This window comes from Macaca mulatta, chromosome 3 (assembly GCF_049350105.2).
Source record: "Macaca mulatta isolate MMU2019108-1 chromosome 3, T2T-MMU8v2.0, whole genome shotgun sequence".
In the NCBI taxonomy this organism is placed as follows: Eukaryota; Metazoa; Chordata; class Mammalia; order Primates; family Cercopithecidae; genus Macaca; species Macaca mulatta.
Window position 1 is genome coordinate 38,096,920 of NC_133408.1, and position 18,746 is coordinate 38,115,665.

Genomic DNA, 18,746 nt, shown 5'->3' on the forward strand with positions numbered 1-18,746 from the left:
TCTCAAAGTGCTGGGATTACAGGCGTGAGCCACTGAGCCCTGTCGACAGCAGGGTATGCTTTTAACAATGATGAATGAGCAGGCATCTCTTTAAGCACCTTCTGAGGGTGTTTTACTGGCAGGCCAGTGTAGATAAGAGCCGCTGTTCAGCCTTCTACAGACTCAGGCAGAATGCGCTCCAACCTTCCACATCACCACCCAACACCTTTACAGCTCCGTCCGGGGAAAGAACAATTCTGCAGCCCCCTCTTCTCCTTACTGCCGGAATTCTGGCCACACGTTCTTTTGGGGAACTCCATGCTGCTTCTGTCCATGGGCCACCTTCCTGGCCTTCATCACATTCCACAGATCATCTCTGACTTATCCCCCAGGAAAGACACCATGACATGCAGCGAGCAAAACAAAACCTTCGGGGGTGTAGACACAGCGGCACAGGCTTTGGGATCAGAGCGACAGGGCCCGGAATCCCAGCTCCACCACTTTCTAGCTGTGTGGCTTTAGGGAACTCTTTTAGGTCATGTTCTTTAGCTGTAAAGCCTAAATAACAGTGCCTGTCTCGCGGGTGATTGAGAGAACTAGAACATGGTGCTACATTGACTTCTCGGAGATGTACACACATCTGCTTTCTGTCAAGCGTGAGCTACTTTACAAACGCACCTCCTCTGAGAAAACCTGCCAAGCCCCTGAGGCCGTCTGTGGCCCTGTCCCAGCCTCCCTCTGTGCTCACCCATCCCCTATCCCGTGGTCCTCCCAGGATGCTGGCCCTCGTTCCCCAGCCACTTCTCTGAGAATGTCCCATGGGCTGCCTGGTCCAGGCAGGCTCCAGAGGCACCCATGAAGCCCAACTGTCCTAAACTCCAGGCAGCGGGGCCCTTGAGGCTGTAACTAGTATAGATGAGGCCTCTGGGACCTCCTACACCTCACCCCCTTTGAATGGGATGCAAGACAAACCCAGGCCTTCTCTGCTGCAGGGAGACTCCAGGTTCTCCTCTCACAGCCTCTCACCAGGGAAGCGGTTGTTGACTCCTAGTCTGTGCCTGGTCCTGGGCTGGAATTTGGGGAGGAGAAAGACTCCAGAGTGCATGGTCTAGATGCAAAGCCATTAATCACATAGAAGCCAGGGAGGTGATGTCAGAAAGGTCTGCTTGGGCGCCAGGAGGACACTGAGGAAGGAACAACAGAACCCATCGGTTGGGTGTGGAGGGCCCAGGAAGAGGATGACAGCCAAGCCCTGTCTCGAGGCTCTGTGAACGTGAGCCCAGGCAGAGAGCAGCAGAGTGGGGCAGGGACGAAGGCTCCCACCACAACACTCTCTGCCAGAAGAATGTTCATGTTTCTTTCCTTTGATCCACTTTTCAATCGTATCTTCTTTGCAGAAAAGTTTCCTTTAGATGCTATTTTTAAAAGTGCATCAAGCAGGTTTTATTACTTAGAGTTATCTTCAGTGAATTATGGAATGAAGGATCCTAATCATTGGAGGAACCCACTGAAAGGCCCTATAATAAGTTGATGCTCAGATGTGGGTTGCAAAAAAAAAAAAAAGAAAGAAAAAAAAAAGCAGCAGCTTTTATAGGTATTTCTGGCTCAGTAATGCTTTGCTTAATTAGTAACCTTTGACTGTAGAGTGAGCAAAACATCCCTTTGCGTGTTTTTATGGTGCACCATAAAAGGGAGAATGCAAATGTTATATGTTTTCATTTGCCACTCCTGTTTGTCTGCTCAGTTACCTCTGTAAACCCCTGCCATTCACAGCCATTTACTGTGCTCTAATGGCCAAAATAACGTCTAGTCTTCTCAAAAGCCTGCTCTGAGCAGAGTTTTCCATAATGAAGATGCTAGTGGTAACACTTTAGGTACAGCTAAAACTGTTTTCATTCTGAAAATGGAAAGCAAAAAAAAAAAAAAAAAAAAAAAAAAAAAAAAAAAAGTCCCACTTAGTGCTTATTTGTGCATAATAGTAGCCATTTTCTTAGAAGAAACTGTTTTAGAGAGTGTTATGGGCTAATAAAATAAAGCACAAGTCTGTTTAGTGCTGGTCTCTCTGTAACTAAAGAGTAGTGGAGATGGAGCAGCCAGGCGCCCAGCGTCCCCAGGTAGGACACTTAGAGACACCGAGGCTGCCGGCGGCGTCGACAGCAACAGCGTTTGGAATGACGCATGCCTCGGTAAAGTCGGGGGCGTGAAGCAACACTGTCTGTCTCCTAAGCACACGTTGTGCCGAGGGACCGGATCCCGGGCTGATGGATGGGAGGCCACGGGCTGTGTTTCATTTTGCTGTTTGCTGAGGCACTCACCTGCGAGGACATCTTGCAGGATGTATGGGGCTTTCTGTTCCCCTGGCATGCCCTTGATCCAAAGCAATACTCTTCTCCCAGAGGTGAATCCTGGGGAAAAGGTCGTCTCAGCAGATGAGTGTATCTGCTTTCCCTTGTCAGAAGTTGAAGCCCATACAACCCGGGGACAGTCCCCTTTTTGCCTAAAGGGCCAGGGTGTTTTTTTATTTTTTGCTTTTTTTTTTTTTTTTTTTGAGATGGACTCTCACTCCGTTGCCCAGGCTGGAGTGCAGTGACGTGATCTCAGCTCACTGCAACCTCCACCTCGCAAGTTCAAGCGATTCTCCTGCCTCAGCCTCCCGAGTAGAGTAGCTGGGATGACAGGCACGCGCCACCACACCCGGCTAATTTTTGTATTTTTAGTAGAGAGGGGGTTTTACCATGTTGTCCAGGCTGGTCTTGAACTCCTGACCTCAAATGATCCAACCACCTCAGCCTCCCAAAGTGCTGGTATTACAGGTGTGAGCCACCGCACCTGGCCCAGCCAGGGGTTTGAAAGCCAAATGGATTGCCCAGGAATTCCAGGATGGGATTGGCATTCTGTAGAACTTGCTTCTGCTCCACTTGCCCCTCCCGTCCCCATGTGCTAACACTCGCTGTGGTCCAGTGCTGTGCTAGACGCAGGGGCCTCTGAGGCAGGTGCAAAGAGAACCTGCCTTCAGTGAGTAGGAAAGACAGACTCAGGAAAGAAGCAAGATACCAAGACCTCATGGCAGATGGCTGTGCCTCAGAGGGAGAAGCAAAGGACCGGGACCTCAGAGGAGGTTTCCTTTATTGTTATCGAACCAGACTTGTGGACCTTCCTGGCACAGCAAAGCCAAACCATTGACATCGGGATTGCAGCGAGAGAAAGTGAGGCATTTCTTTCAGGGCACCAGGCCAGGAGAATCGGGTCACTCATGCCTAAGACCTGACCTGTCCTATGGCTTACAGTAAGGATCTATAAAGGCAGAGAGGCAGAGGCTTCAGGCAGAGTCAAGCATCAGGACACAGAGGCGACATATTGGTTTTACCTAAAAGGACATCTTGAAGCAGGAACCCACAAGTTATAGGTATATTCAAAGATTTTTCTGATCTGTGATTAGTTAAGGGGTTGAAGCTTTGTCTAAACATTTTGGATCAGCAGAAAAGAACATTAGCTCTGGCCTGAGGGTGTGAGTTCCTCCAGGCTCACAGGAATTCTTTTAGGAGGAAATTTAGAACCAACAGCAGAAGTCAGAGTTCCGTCCTAAGCTCCCCCATATCTGAAGTCTTCCTCAGCTCCCCCATATCTGAGGTCTATGTGTAGTGGACCTGTGTAGCCAGCCCGTTTGGTGGGAGTCCGGGTTTCTGAAAAACAACTCAGGGACACATGGTAAGATGTCACTTTAGTTTCTATTGGGAACCAAGCATGTCCTGACTCTAGCCTCCTTGGCTATTGTTTTCAGCCACTTTTACCTTCTTGTTTGTCAAGTTGCTAATTTACTTTTTTTTTTTTTTTTTTTTTTTTTTTGAGACAGAGGCTTGCTCTGTCTCCCAGGCTAGAGTGCAATGGTGCAATCTCAGCTCACTACAACCTCCGCCTCCTGGGTTCAAGCAATTCTCCTGCCTCAGCCTCCCAAGTAGCTGGGATTACAGGTGCCCGCCACCACACCTGGCTAATTTTTTATATTTTTAGTAGAGATAGGGTTTCACCATGTTGGCCAGGCTTGTCTCGAACTTCTGATCTCAGGTGATCCGCCCACCTCGGCCTCCCAAAGTGCTGGGATTCCAGGCGTGAGCCACCACGCCCAGCCTTGCTCATTTACTTCTCAGGGCTTGTTAGGTGCCTGGAATTTCCCTTGAAGGAACTCAAGATTTTTCTTTATTTCCATGTTTGGGGGCCCATCAGTCCCTAAGTGGGGTCCCTGCTCCATGTCATCATGAGGACCTTCCTTTCAAAAATAGGCAGTGTGGACATGTTGGTAGAGACCTGTCCTGAAATGTAGCTGTAAAGTGTCCACTTTCCTATGCGTGTCTTTTCTGTGATTTACTTTCCTCTCTTCAAAAGTCCACAGTGTTTACAGCACATCAGGCAATGTCAAGGCTTAGAAATTCCAGAGGCTCCTGGAATAAGACACTCAGATCCCCGCACTCTATCTTTAATGCTGCCAGCATTCCATCTGGAACCATGCCTGGCTGTGGCAGGGCAGAGCCAGCTGGGACCTGCTTGGATTTGTGTGGCCACAGGCAAGGCCAGGGAAAGGCGAGGTTACCTGGTAAAGCCAGCACCAGAGAGGAACTTTAGGCATCTTAGCAACAAACCACCCTCCCGGCAATGGTTGTTAGGGGTGTAGGAGACGCTCCCTGGAGCTGGCTAGTTGGCAGAGGGTGGAGAACAGAGGCTGGGGGCCAACCATACTGGGATGGGTTGTGGGACCTCTGTAAGCCTCAGTTTCTTCATCGTAAAATTCGGAGACCAGCAGTTCATTTAACGCTTTAGCATGGGACCAGCACATATTAGATATTTAATAAACCTAAGTTCCTAATAATAAAAATAATGAAGTCAAGGCAAGTGTTTAGCATCCAAGAAGGTTGCTTGAGACACTGTGAGCTTCAGAGGAAAGACCGCCTTCCCCAGAGGGAGGCCTGTGGAGTGTGCAGGGCCCTGTCCTAGAAAATACCCGAGAAACCAAGCAGAGGCCAGCAGGGCAGGCTCAGGCGGGATGAGCACCACACAGGAGCTGAGAATCGGGGGCTGGGGACACTGAAACCCCCGTCGGGGTCGCCGTGGTCATTGAACCCAGGTCTACGAAATCCCCAGTGACTGTAAGGATCTGTAGCCCAGGAAGAGGCAGCCTGAGCTCGAACACCCACAGTGACAGTGAAGAGTCAGGCTGATGCTACTCACAGTGCACTCAAGCAGAACCGCGAACTCCCATAGCTTGAAAATGTCAAATCCAGCAGTCCCTGTCTCTTTTTCCCGGGAGACACTGACTTTAGGAACAGCAAGGAGACTTCTCACCCAGCACACTGGGCTCCCAGGCTTCACCCAGCTGGGCAGAGGGTCAGGGGCAGCCCCTCTTTGCAGAGGCGTTGGCCTGTTCCTGCCTCACCCCACCTTGCAGCAAACAAAGATGGCAAGATAGCCTGGGCCGGCTCTAGGTGAGGGGCTCACCTGGGTCAGGAAGCAGACAGCTCCAGTATGGCCAGGGCCTCTCAGGTTGCTCTGTTTGGTACAGTAACATCCTGTATTTATTTATTACGTAGTTACCGTCTTTGTCCTCCTGGGAACACAAGCTCAGTGAGAGCGGGGACCTTGTCTGTGCAGTGCCGGATCTCCTCTTGGCACCCAGAACAGGGCCTGCTGCATAGAAGGAAGGCATGGTGCCGGGAAGCACTGTGAACAGGTGGACGGGGCATCGCGCACACACCATCCGGGACAGACATAGCCCAACACAGACATATTGGGCCGCCTGAGGCCCAATGAAGTTTCCAACCTTGATTGACTTCACTGTCCACCTGGCTACCTGTTACCTCTGAAGGGAGAAATTCTAGTGTGCCACGTGTCCTACAGGTTCATAAAGCCAAATGCTTTTGTCTCATCACTTCAAGATCTGGGGCTGGGGGTTTCTCATCACTACTTCTGTCTCCTCCTTCCCTCATTATGGATGGATGTGAGGCCTGTCTGTGGCCCTTTGGATAAGCATCTGTCAGCATTTCGGACATAGTAAACCCTGACTGTAGTTGAATTTCTTTTTCATAATAAGAGGAACATGAGTGACATTATTTCGGAATAGTCAGTCGCATATGCACAGGAGAGCTGTCATCGGCCCTAATAGCACCTTCAATAATCCTGCGGTCATCTGGGTAAATTTGCCGAGATGGACCTCATTTTTTGTTCTGGTGTAATGTCTCTGCCTAAGTGTTTAGGTACTGGGGAGACAGGTGACAATGACATACATACTCAGAAATCTCAGAATGTTTCTTGGCTGCTCGACTGTCCATAATAACACCCTCACAATGACTTCTCTCTCCTATTTCTCAACCAGCATAGAAAAGCTCTATGAGATGAATGGTGGAAGGGGTCTTTTTGTTCATTTGTCTATCAGATCCGTTGAGGTCCTATTATGGGGCTTTAAAACTACCACAGGAGAGGAACATACTGCAGCATAAGTGACAACTCAAGTGGGACCAAAGGAAGTGTTTTACCACAAATGTCATTTTCGAGAAATAGAGGTCAACGTATATATAAATCACAACTGTCAAACCAAATTAAATTTTATGAGACTCATATTTCCCCGTTCTTTCTGAGGACTATTCCCTGCTCTGATTCCTTCATCCTAATTCTCTTGTTGGATTTTTTAGATTTGCCTGTGTGTTTCATTTTTCCAGCCATTAGGTTTTATATTTCTTTCCTTCATTCATCCATTCACCCAGCAAACATATATTAAGCACCTACTGTTTTATGGATTTTATTGTTTCAGGTATCATGCTACATATTAGATTACTAAGGTGAAAACGTTTTAGTTTCTCCCTCCAAGAATTCACAATTTTCAGGAGGAGGGATGTAGGAGGGAGGAAGGAAATGTAGTCTTTTTTTTTTGTTTGTTTTTTTGTTTTTGTTTGTTTTGAGACAGGGTCTTGCTCTGTCACCCAGGTTGGAGTGCAGTGGCACAATCTTGGCTCAATGCAGCCTCAACCTCCCAGGCTCAAGCAATTCTCCCACCTCAGCCTCCTGAGTAGCTGGGATTGCAGGAGCATACCACCACGCCCTTTTATTTTTATTTTTTATTTTTTTGGTAGAGATGGGATCTCCCTATGTGGCCCTGGCTGGTCTCAAATTCCTGAGCTCAAGCGATCCTCCTGCCTCAGCCTCCCAAAGTGCTGGGATTATAGGTGTGAGCCACTGTGCCCAGCCACAAATGTAGTCTCAATTTTGGTACACATGAGACTTGTGAGAATTGTTGTGATGATCTCTGGCCAGGGGAGTATGTGAAAGCAAGTAAGTGAGCAGGGTCAGCCAGGAAGGCTCTGCAGAGGAGGTGAGACTCAGGTTGGACCTTGAAGGGGATATAGTCTTTCGATGGGTAGGAAGACATTCCAGGCAGAGAGAAGAGAGGAATGAAGGTCTCAGAGTTAGAAACTTGCACAGCACCTGTTGTTTTAAAGTGTAGATCTTATTTTTATTTGGGAACGGTGACACCAACAGATCGGGAGACAAATGGCGTTGGAAAGACGGCTTGTTGCTGACAGATCCCGAGGGGAGGTGGCAGGGCACGCCACGCAGGGCCACATGTGGAAGCACTGGGTTGGTCAGGAGGCAGAGGAGGAGGGGACTGTGGCAGGAGCCTCTGCTGTGGCTTCCGAGGGAAGGGCTGGGCCAGGCAAGGTTAGGACTGGCTGGTGTCAGTCTCAGCGGGCTCCGGAGCTGGAGGCTGTTCCTGCTGTTGGATGCCCAGCCCCAGTGATAGGACAGGGGCATGGAGCCCTGAGTGTGAGCACTCGCAGAGGAGGAGGTGGGACTGGGCTCTGGGTACAAAAGGTACCCTCCAGGTGAGCTGCTTGCTGTCTCCAGGAACTGGCTTACCCTGGGAGGGCCATGTCTCCAGGGCCAGCCAGGCCCAGGTGTGCCACGTCCAGTGGAAGTGGTGGCTAATGCACCGTGGGCAGGGCCGAGCGGGCACAGAGAGGGGCGTGTGTTAGCGGGATGTGATGGGAGATGGCCCAAGGGGAGCCGCAGCTGGTGGGAAAGGCCGTGCTTGGGGGCTGGCTGGCTTTTGTCTAAAATCACCCCTAAGAAACCACAGCTGCTGGTCACCGAGCTCACTAGCATGTGCCAGAGTGTCCGGGGCTGACCTCGTCCCATTGGGGGCTCTTGACAACCCTTTAGGGTGACCATTGTGGTCCTCACTATGTGGACAAGAAGTCTGAGGAGCTCAGTGTCTCTCGGACATGGGCCCAGCCAGGCCTTATGCCCCAGAGCTTTTGGCCGAGGAGCCGCTGCTTCCTGGGCAACGGAGCAGAAGTCCTCACCAGCCTTTCAGGAATTTAGAAGTATTAGCAGGGAATCACCCAGTGTGTGGCGCAGGGAGCATCAACATCCCTATTTCCTCTTGAGAGGGGTCGGATCTGATGGGAGAGAGGGACAGCTGCAGATGGGGAGGTTGCAGGACTCAGCTCAGACAGGGCCCGGGGCTCCCAGAGCAGGGGCCATGTGGCGGGGAGATGGCTTCCAGGAGAAGGGATTTATGGAGGAGCTGGTTCCTTCAGGGCATAGGGTCGGGCGGGAAGACTGTTTTCAGGGGACACGCTTGGGAGATGTGAACAAACTAGTCAGAATGCAGAGAGCGCAGGGGAGCTAAGGCAGGCACCAGGCACTGTGGACTGAGTGTACCCCCGATTCCTGTGCTAAAATCCTCACCCCCAAGGCGAGGGTGTCAGCTGGCCTTTAGGAAGGGATGGGGTCATGGGGTGGGGCCCTCACCAATAGGATGAGTGCCCCTCTCCTTCCACGACGTGAGGACACGGGCACTTGGCCATCCCCAACCTGGAAGGGAATCCTCACCAGGACTTGCCCAGGTTGGCCCCTGGTCCCTTCAGTCCCAGCGCTGTGAGGAAATGAACTCCCATTGCTTGTAAGCCACCTAGTCTGTGGCGGGTCATTACAGCAGCTGGACCCACTACAACAGTGGGGATGGTGGGTTAGGAGGGCACCAGGCACCCCTGGGCCTGGAGAGGGAGGCTGGACCACTCAGCATAGCAAGAGTCATGAATTGGAGTCAGGTGAGACGGATGAGTGGGGGCCTGTGGGTTAACAGGGGGCCCAGACTCATCTCCTGCCCCTCCTTCCCTGTGGCTGTGAGCCCCAAGGCCCAGAGCACCCTGAGGCCTGCCCTAGGTGGAACCCTGCGGGGTGCGTGACGTGGGGAGGGAGGCCTACGCGGAGGTGCACATATGGGTCTCCTCTCCGCACTGCTGTCCTCTCCACACTGCTGGCCAGAGAAGCCACCTTACCTGGGCCCTGAAAACCAACAGTTGGGCAGCCCTGACCCTTTGGTTTGTTTTAAGATAGTAAGGACACTGGCTTTTTTTTTGAGACGGAGTCTCGCTCTGTTGCCCAGGCTGGAGTGCAATGGTGCGATCTCGGCTTACTGCAACCTCTGCCCCCCGGGTTCAAGCAATTCACCTATCTCCGCCTCCCGGGTAGCTGGGATTACAGGCATGCGCCTGGCTAATTTTGTATTTTTAGTAGAGACAGAGTTGCTCCATGTTGGTCAGGATGGTCTCGAACTCCCGACCTCAGGTGATCCTCCTGCCTCGGCCTCCCAAAATGCTAGGATTACAGGCATGAGGCACTGTGCCCGGCCAACACTTGCATTTTTTAAAACTCACTGATCTATCAAAATAGTTCAAGCAAGAGGGTGGGAGCTTCTAAATCAGGGTCCTACCACTGAAATCAAGCAAATGTAAGAGAGACTGTGGAGGAGACCCCGCCACATGCAGGAGGGGGTGGGGGACAGAAGGAGCACTGACCCTCCATGACAGAGGACGATGGTGTCGTGACCAGAAATAGGGCTTTCCACAGGCGGGGCCCATCATAGGAGGAAGACCACGATTCTGGGGTGAGGCTGCCACGTGTGAGCTGCTGGAGCTCAGAAGCATCTGTCTGTGGTCGGTAGGAAGGAGCTCCCGCCCCCAGGTCTCTGTCTCCTTGTGGAGGGACAGGAAGGGCCCCAGGAAGGAGGCCTTGCAAGAGAGAGGAAAGAGGAGGCAAGGAGAGGCTCTGGAGGGTCTTCATCTGGGGTTGCTGGGGCAGAAAAGGGGCCAGACGGGGAGTGGGGGGAGAGTGAGGGAGCCGGCGCCCCGGGAGCCCAAAGCTCAGGATCGGGGGACAAAACTCCGTCACTCCATAGCCCTTCTGCCTCTGAAGATCGAAAGGATATTAAACAGTAAAGACAAAACCATGACAACCTGGAAAGACAGAAGTCCCAAGGGAAGGGCTGGGAATCCGGAGCTGGGCTCGTTCAAAGCCTGAAGTCTCCTCAGGAGCTAAAATAAATGCAGCACAGCGTCGATTCCCCTGCCGGCTCATCAGGTGTGCAAACTCTGCAGTTTGTTTGGGGGAACTCGCCTCTGGGCCTTACTGGGCCTTACTGGTTTCCTGTGCCTTTGCCAGAAGCTCCCATCTGTCCCTCCCTCCGCAGGGGCCCTCCAGCCGCCTCCTCTCGGGAGGCTCCGTCTGGCTGTGGTGGGCGCGGGGAGCAGCCCTCAGAAGGAGGGGTACTCGGTGTCTGTGGAAGTTGCTAGATGTGCAAGTTTTCCTGCTGACACCAGAGTTTCAGCCGGGCAGGGTGCGCCTGGCTTGGCGGGTTTCCATGGAAGGGGTTCTGGAGCGTCTTTTTCTCCTCCTCTTAGCTCTGGATGGAGGGGGGCCGCCTCCTCGCGTCCCTCCTCCCCTCCCCACATGCAGCTGCACCTTGTCTGCTTCCTCTCCATGTGCAAAATTACCTTCGGGATGAGGTTAATGACTGTCCTCTGAGCAGCCATTGACCCTGGCCTCTGGAGTGCTGAGCTCATCGTGGCCACCACAGCCTCCCAGTGGGGGTGTTCCTGGTCCTGCCTAGCCCACCAATTTCCACCAGTTTTCCCAGGGGCCAGACCTCGTGTGCACAAACAGGCCCAGCCTCCTGGCCCACTGGCACCAAACCCCGGCCAGACCTGGGAGTGGGCAAGCCGGGGGTGCGTGGCAGGCGGCAGCATCCCCTTGGGTATAATGGACAGACAGCACCCCTAATGGGCCTGAAGGACTGCCCCTGCCAGGTGGCATTTGAAATAGATGCCATTTCTGCCTTTGTCCTAAGTCTCGTAAAGCGCTGTTTATTAGCCTTAAAAAAAGTTAAAAAACAAAGCCCTTCAAAATCCCAGCTTCCCCACAGAGCTTTGATTTGTTTTATCTTTAAGGAATTCTGCCTCCCTCTACATCAGCACATTGTTGGTGAGCACCCAGTTGCTTCTAGAACACTCTGTCTTGGCCTTGAAATCTAACTGGAGAGCCAGAGGAGCCCAGCCAGGGTTAAAGAACTCCTGTCTCTCAAAAAAAAGAGTCCTCATCTCTTCAGACAAAAATGTTAACCTTTTATTATAGAAATTTCAGTTTATCCCCTAGAGGTCGCTAAGTAAAGTTACATTTTTGATGATCATTTGTTTTGGAGCTCCGCGTAAAGCAACCCATTTTCAGTACTGATTTTTAAATCATTTGCATGTTCATTTGTAAATTCGTTCATGTGTTAAACAAACACCAAGTTGAGACTGGACCTTGGAAGAGATGCTGGAGGTGCAGGGATGGGTGAGACCCTGGCCTTGCCTCAGGGCGAGTCCACAAGCAGCCAGAAGTGATGACACAGCATGGTGAGAGGACTCAGAGGCCGAGGAGAAGGAGTCAGTGCCGTGGGGATGATGCACTCCAGCAGGGCTTGCCACACTTCTTCTGTAAGGGTCCCAATAGTAAATACTTTAGGCTTTCCAGGTCAGATGTTCTCTGTTACAGCTCTGCAGTTCTGCTGCAAAAGCGTGAAAGTAGCTATCAGCCACACAAACCAGTGACTGTGGCTGTGTTCCAATAAAACTTTATTTACAAAAACAGGAAGTGGGCCAGATTCGGCCCCTGGGCCAGAATTTGCTAACTGCAGTACTAGAGCCCTGCTTGTTTGTGTTTGAAACGGGGTCTCCCTCTGTGGCCCATGGTGGAGTACAGTTGCATAATCACCACTCACTGCACACTAGACCCTCCGAGCTCCAGCGATCCTCCTGCCTCAGCCTCCAGAGTAGCTGGGACTATAGGCATGCACCACCACACCTACCTAGTTTTTGTATTTTTTATAGAGATGGGGTCTCATCATGTTGCCCAGGCTGGTCTCGAACTCCTGGACTCAAGCAAACCTCCCACTTTGGCCTCCTGAAGTGCTGGGATTATAGACATGAGCCACTGAACCTGGCCTAGAGCCTGCTTTAATATACCTGCTAGGGGCCATCTCGTTAAGGAAGGTAATTGTGTTTGACTTACTGTGTGTTAATTTGCCCCAGACCCTGTGAAGTTAGATGCTACCTTGTAGATGATTATAAGTTGCAAAGCCAGAGGTCGCGGTTATATCGCTCTCATAGCTGGTTTAATGTCTGACTTTTTGATCTTATTGAGCATTGTTTCTTTCATTCACGCTACATACTTTGACTTATATTCCCCTCCGAACCAGTTTTACCATCCCACTAGTTGCTCATTAATGAGCGAAATAAATCTTTGACACACACTATGTATTCGTATGAGAATTTGTATTTATTTATTTTTGAGGCAGGGTCTCGCTCTGTCATCCAGGCTGGAGTGCAGTGGTGTGATCATAGCTACTGCAGCCTTGACGTCCTGGGCTCTAATGATCCTCCTGCATCATCCTCCTGAGTAGCTGGAGCCATGCCTGGCTAATTTTTTTTTTTAATTATTTTGTAGAGATGGAGTCTCCCTCTGTTGCCCAAGCTGATTTTGAGCTCCCAAGCTCAAGAGATCCTCCTGCCATGTCTCCCAGGAGTTGTGGTTTTTATTATTTATTTATTTATTTATTTATTCTTTTGAGATGGAGTCTCACTCTGTCACCCAGGCTGGAGTGGAGTGGCGCAATCTCAGCTCACAGCAACCTCCACCTCCCAAGTTCAAGCGATTCTCCTGCCTCAGCCTCCCAAGTAGCTGGGATTACGGGCATGTACCACCATGCCCAGCTAATTTTTGTATTTTTAGCAGAGACGAGGTTTCACCATGTTAGCCAGGCTGGTCTCGATCTCGTGACCTCAGGTGATCCACTTGCCTTGGTCTCCCAAAGTGCTGGGATTACAGGTGTCAGCCACCATGCCTGGCCAGGAGTTATGTTTTTTGTTTTTTGTGTGTTTGTCTTAGATGGACTCTCACTCTGTCACCAGGTTGGAGTGCAGCGGCGTGATCTCAGCTCACTGCAACCTCCACCCTCCTGGTTCAAGCGATCCTCCTACCTCAGCCTCCCGAGTAACTGGGACTACAGGCACGTGTCACCACACCCAGTCAATTTTTGCATGTTTAGTAGAGATGGGGTTTCACCATGCTGGCCAGGCTGGTCTCGATCTCGTGACCTCGTGATCCACCCACCTCAGCCTCCCAAAGTGCTGGGATTACAGGCATGAGCCACCACGCCCGGCCTGGGAGTTGTGTTTTTAAATGAATGGTTTGATAATGATGATCCGCACTGTGCCAGGGATACATTGAAGAGGCTATGGGAGCACAGAATTAGGACATAGATTCTGGCAGCCTAGCGGGAGCAGTGAGAGGCTGAGAGGGATGCTGCCCTGAGGCTTCCCAAAGGCCGGATGCTCTCCAAATTCCAAAGGAGTCAGCCAGTTGCAGAGAGGAGGGGTGGAAGGAGCAGACACACTCTGAGAGGGGGAAGAGCAGTGCAGGGGGACAGGTGTTGGAGACTGCGTGATGCCTCCAGGTAATGACAAACTGCGGCTGCAGGAGGAAGTGCACGCAGAGCCTAATGGAGCCATGTGGCGCCTGCCTGGGTTCACCAATCATTTGGCACCTGTTCCAATCAACATCTTTCAAAAAGGGAGACCAGGCACTGGGCAGGAAGGGCAGGGGAGTTTGACCTTGGCTGCCACCTTCAATGGTCTGCCCTTGTCCCAATCTGTTGATTCCGGCCCTGAAACCGTTTTATGCTCAGCAAAACAACAGCCCTGTAGATAACCAGACACTCGCTGCTCAGAAGGCAGGTGAAGGGAGTCACCTCATGGAGAACGGCCCCAGGGCCTCGGAAAGGCCTCCCTCCTCAGGTCCTCCCTGCGGGAAAGGATGAAGTGGAGATTGGCCGCCCCACTGGCCCCCGTTTCTTATTTATTTACTTATTTTTTTTTTATTATTATTATTATTTTTTTTGAGATGGAGTCTCGCTCTGTCACCCAGGCTGGAATACAGTGGCGTGATAGCTCACTGCAAGCTCTGCCTCCCATGTTCACGCCGTTCTCCTGCCTCAGCCTCCTGAGTGGCTGGGGCTACAGGCGCCCACCACCACGCCTGGCTAATTGTTTTGTATTTTTAATAGAGATGGGGTTTCACTGTGTTAGCCAGGATGGTCTTGATCTCCTGACCTTGTGATCCACCTGCCTCGGCCTCCCAAAGTGCTGGGATTACAGGCGCGAGCCACCCACCCCGGGCCGGCCGGGTTGCTGACCATTCAGTGGTTTCCCAGCATCTCTGCAGAGGGAGTCGCAGGCCCAGCGTTCTCAGAAAAACCTGATGAGCCTGGCTGCCTCTGGCTGTGCTTTCCCCCACTCTCCTGCTCTCTCAACGCAAGCTTGCCTTTCTCTCCCGGGCAGCCTCCCAGGCCTTACTGGTTCTCTTTCGTTCCTCTTTGTCATGGGGGTGGAACAGCCCTGAATCCCGGAACCACTGCCCTGACCCCCACAGACCCCACAGCAGCCCTTGTGGCCGAGAGCGTGCCCTGAGTGCCCAGTGCCTGAACCGGATCGGGGAGCCCACAGGGTCAGGAAGCCCCCAGGCCTCAGGTGAATGCTTCTGGGGCCAGGAAAGTAACCAGACAGACTGAATCCATATATGCCGAGCATCCAGGCCAGAGGAGGGCAGGGAGCTCTAGGCAGCGCCCCCACCCAGGACCCCAGCGTTCCTCCATCTTGTTGATTTCTCCCTCAGGCAGCCCAAAACACACATCCAGGGTGGGGAGGGTGGGGCTGCAGGGGCAGACCAGAGGAAGGAGACTTGGAGTCGCTTAGCGAAGGTGAATGAGCATCCGTGGTGCAGCTTGGGGTCTTGGAGAGTAAGTTGAACCTACCAGGTGTCTGTTTTCCCCGACACATGCACAGACCAGGCAAGGACCTGGAAGGCTGCCAGGCAAAGCGCCCACCGGTCACTTGGTACCGTGAGCTACGCATGTGAGTGACGTGCACCCTGACTGCTGGCTCTTCCCTTAGCGCTTACACGTCATTGAGTGATAAATAAAAGGTCCTGAATGGACCGTCTGAAATTTTTAAGTCATCCCTTTTTCTTCCTTTCTTCCTTTTTTTTAAAAAATAAAAACAAAAACAAAAAACTTTCTATGAAATCGCCCAGTGCTTTGGTTTAATCCCTAGAGGACTGGTTTCCCTAAGAGGAGCCCACCTAAGTCACCGAGAACTCTAAAACCGCTAAACCAGGCCACGGGGCCCACATTCAACAGGGAAGCACTTTGCACCCAGTAAAATCCAACTGAAAAAATGCGGGGCTTGGTCCTCCCCACTCCCCAGTATCTGGTCCCAGCCTGCCCACGACCCCCATCTCCTCCCCTGAGACACTGCCTAGGCAGCCGGGGGCCTCCCACGGAAGCCTGAGCAGCTGTCTTGCTTGCCCTTCCCTCTGTGCTGTGGTGCGTGTTCTTTACCTGGAGGCCTGTAAGGTGTTGTGAGCTGTGCTGATCTTGCAACAAACACTCGGTGACCTTGAATGAGTCACTCATTTCTGGACCTCGGCTTCTTTCAGCATAGCATGGGCTGGAATAATGTCCTCCAGCTTCCTAGCTTATGGGTGGACCCATTCATGCATCAGTCACACAGATAAATATTGCACGGCCTCGCTGGGTGCGGCAGCTCACGACTGTAATCCCAGCACTTTGGGAAGCCGAGGCAGGTGAATCACGAGGTCAGGAGATTGAGAGCATCCTGGCTAACACGGTGAATCCCCATCTCTGCTAAAAATACAAAAAATTAGCTGGGTGTGGTGGCGGGCGCCTGTAGTCCCAGCTACTCGGGAGGCTGAGGCAGGAGAATGGCATGAGCGGCAGAGCTTGCAGTGAACTGAGATCATGCCACTGCACTCCAGCCTGGGCGACAGAGCAAGACTACGTCCCAAAAAAAAAAAAAAAATTATTGCATGGCCCCTCTCCACTGCACACTGTGCCGGGGCCAGAGCTTTCGAGCTGACTTGAGTGAGCTACCCTGAGATCCCCGGATCCTGAAGTTAATTCTCTTTTTGCCCATTAGGATTGGATGGCTCCAATCTCAGCATTCTGCCCCTGGGTCCCTTCCCTCTTCACGGACGCGATGGAGGGAGGCAGCTGCCATGGTGCCATGGGCCCTGATGGGGCATAGGGAGGCCTCAGTCCTGTCTGACTCAAGAGCTAGTCCAGCCCCAGGTTTGCCTAGACCCTTCCCTTCTCCGAGATGGGTGTTCTGTGGAACCTTAATCTATCCACCTAACTCTTGTTTTCTGTGTCTCTGAAGTGAGGATTGGAGAGTTTCGATGGCTACCCCCAGTGCTGAGAACTGGTTCACTTTGGTGCCAGGGGACTTGCCCCCTTCACCTCTAGCTGTGCCAGCTACACAGTCTTTTCCTAATGGCACCGCCCTATGCTTTTGCCGACTTCGGGGCTGTTCATTATGTACGCTGGTCTCCAGCTCATTCTCTACCAAATGTTTTTGGCCCGTCATTCTACACTTCATTTTAATGTTTCTTTTTTTAATTGAAGTGAAATTCACCTCACGTAAAATTAACCATGTTAAAGAGTACCATTCACAACTCAATAGATTCCCAGTGCCATGCAACCACCATGTCTGTCTAGTTCCAAAATGTCTTTATCACGCCACGAAGAGACCCCACACCCAATAGCAGTCACTTCCCATCCTCTCCTCTCCCCATCCCCTGGCAACCATCAACCTGCATTCTGTCTCAATGGATTGAAAGATCCTGGACATTTCATCAAATGGAATCATGTGGTGCGGGGACTTCGGGTCAGGCTTCCTTCACTTTGCATCCATCATGTTTTGAGATTCGTCCATCTGGTAGCAGGTGTGGAGGCTTTGTTCCTTTCTATGGATGAATCCTGCTCCATGGTGCAGAGAGTCCTTTGGTTTATCCACTCAGTGCTGGGCGTTTGCCTTGTTCACGGCTTTGGCTGTTGTGACTGGTGCGCTAGGAGCATGTGCCTGCAGGTATCTGTTAAGACACCTGTTATCTGTTCTCTTGGGTCAATGCCTGGGGACAGAGTTGCTGGCTCATGCGGTGACTCTGTGTGTAACTTTTGGAGGAGCCCCTGACCGTGTGGATGTTTTCAGCTGAGAGCACTGAGAGTTTTGCGCTTTGCCTTTCAAGTTCTCTAGGAAGCAGGCCACCAGCACGCCTGCTTACACAGTCTCCTCTGCATCCATATCTCCAGTTGACCAAGGTTGTTTTGAATTCTCCTGCCACCCTCCCAAGACTTGGCCACCCGCCAACTTGGTTTCCTCTGCACACTTAGTGAGCACGTTTCCTATCCTGTCATTTAAGCCGCTTACGAAGCGTTAAATGCACCAGGCCCCAGGCCGATCCCACTCCAGCAGCCAGTTTGTCCTGACATGCTCTCCATGCTTGCAGCTGGCCTTCTCTGTGTCCCTTTGGGTCCCCCAGAGCCACAGGGTCACACGAGACCAGAGTGTGCTTGTGATGGGGGTGCAGAGATCTCCAAAGAAGAGCTCCAGGGCTCTCCTGGTGGGTACGAGGCCATGGCTGTCTCCCCTGTGACTCCCTGGCACAGCTTGTGTGGCACCGTCAAGGGTGGAGAGAGGGACACGGTCAGCTTGGTGCAGCAGTAGAAGCGGCACTGGCACTTTGGTTTCTTAAAAGCACAAGGATGAGGCCGGGTGCGGTGGCTCATGCCTGTAATCCCAACACTCTGGGAGGCCAAAGCAGGCGGATCACGAGGTCACGAGATGGAGACCATCCTGGCTAACACGGTGAAACCCCGTCTCTACTAAAAATACAAAAAATTAGCTGGGCATGGTGGCGGGTGCCTGTAGTCCCAGCTACTCGGGAGGCTGAGGCAGGAGAATGGCGTGAACCCGGGAGGCAGAACTTGCAGTGAGCTGAGATTGCACCACTGCACTCCAGCCTGGGCGACAGAGCGAGACTCCGTCTCAAAAAAAAAAACAGCACAAGGATGAGTGCGAGGTGGGGCTTGGGGTCAGATTAGGGGAAATGGAATGCTACCGAGCAGGCTGATGGTGTGGAGCTCCCAGACAGGGAGTAAAATTAGCACGGGGCAGACCACGGGGCAGGAGCAAAGACTCGGGAGAGGCAGAAGCTGGGGAACTTGCAGGGCACCCTGCAGGCATCACCAGCAGACCTGGAAAAGGCGAGTCTCTGTTGAAGGAAGTGGCTCTTCCCTCATCAGCGCTGCCAGGAGGCAGTTTCTTTAAATCTTAAGGGGACTGGGCCTGCTGGTCTGGCTTCCAGGGCAGAAGCCTCATCCTTCCCTGCCTAAGGACCTTCCTTACGCCGTGGGCCAGCAATGGCGTCTGTTTGGTGTGTGGTTGGGGTAGAAGCTGGACCCCCAGCCTGTGCTCACCATTCTGTCACTGTTCACCATGGTCCCGGCCAAGTCTTCCTCTCCAGGCTCTCTCTGAGCCCTCACT

At 52.1% G+C, this 18,746-nt stretch overlaps 1 protein-coding gene across 4 annotated transcripts in view; it reads left to right on the forward strand.

Moving 5' to 3' along the window:
• Positions 1-18,746, forward strand: part of SDK1 (sidekick cell adhesion molecule 1) — a 964,538-nt gene that overhangs the window by 791,007 nt on the left and 154,785 nt on the right. The gene's annotated exons all lie outside the window — the stretch shown is intronic.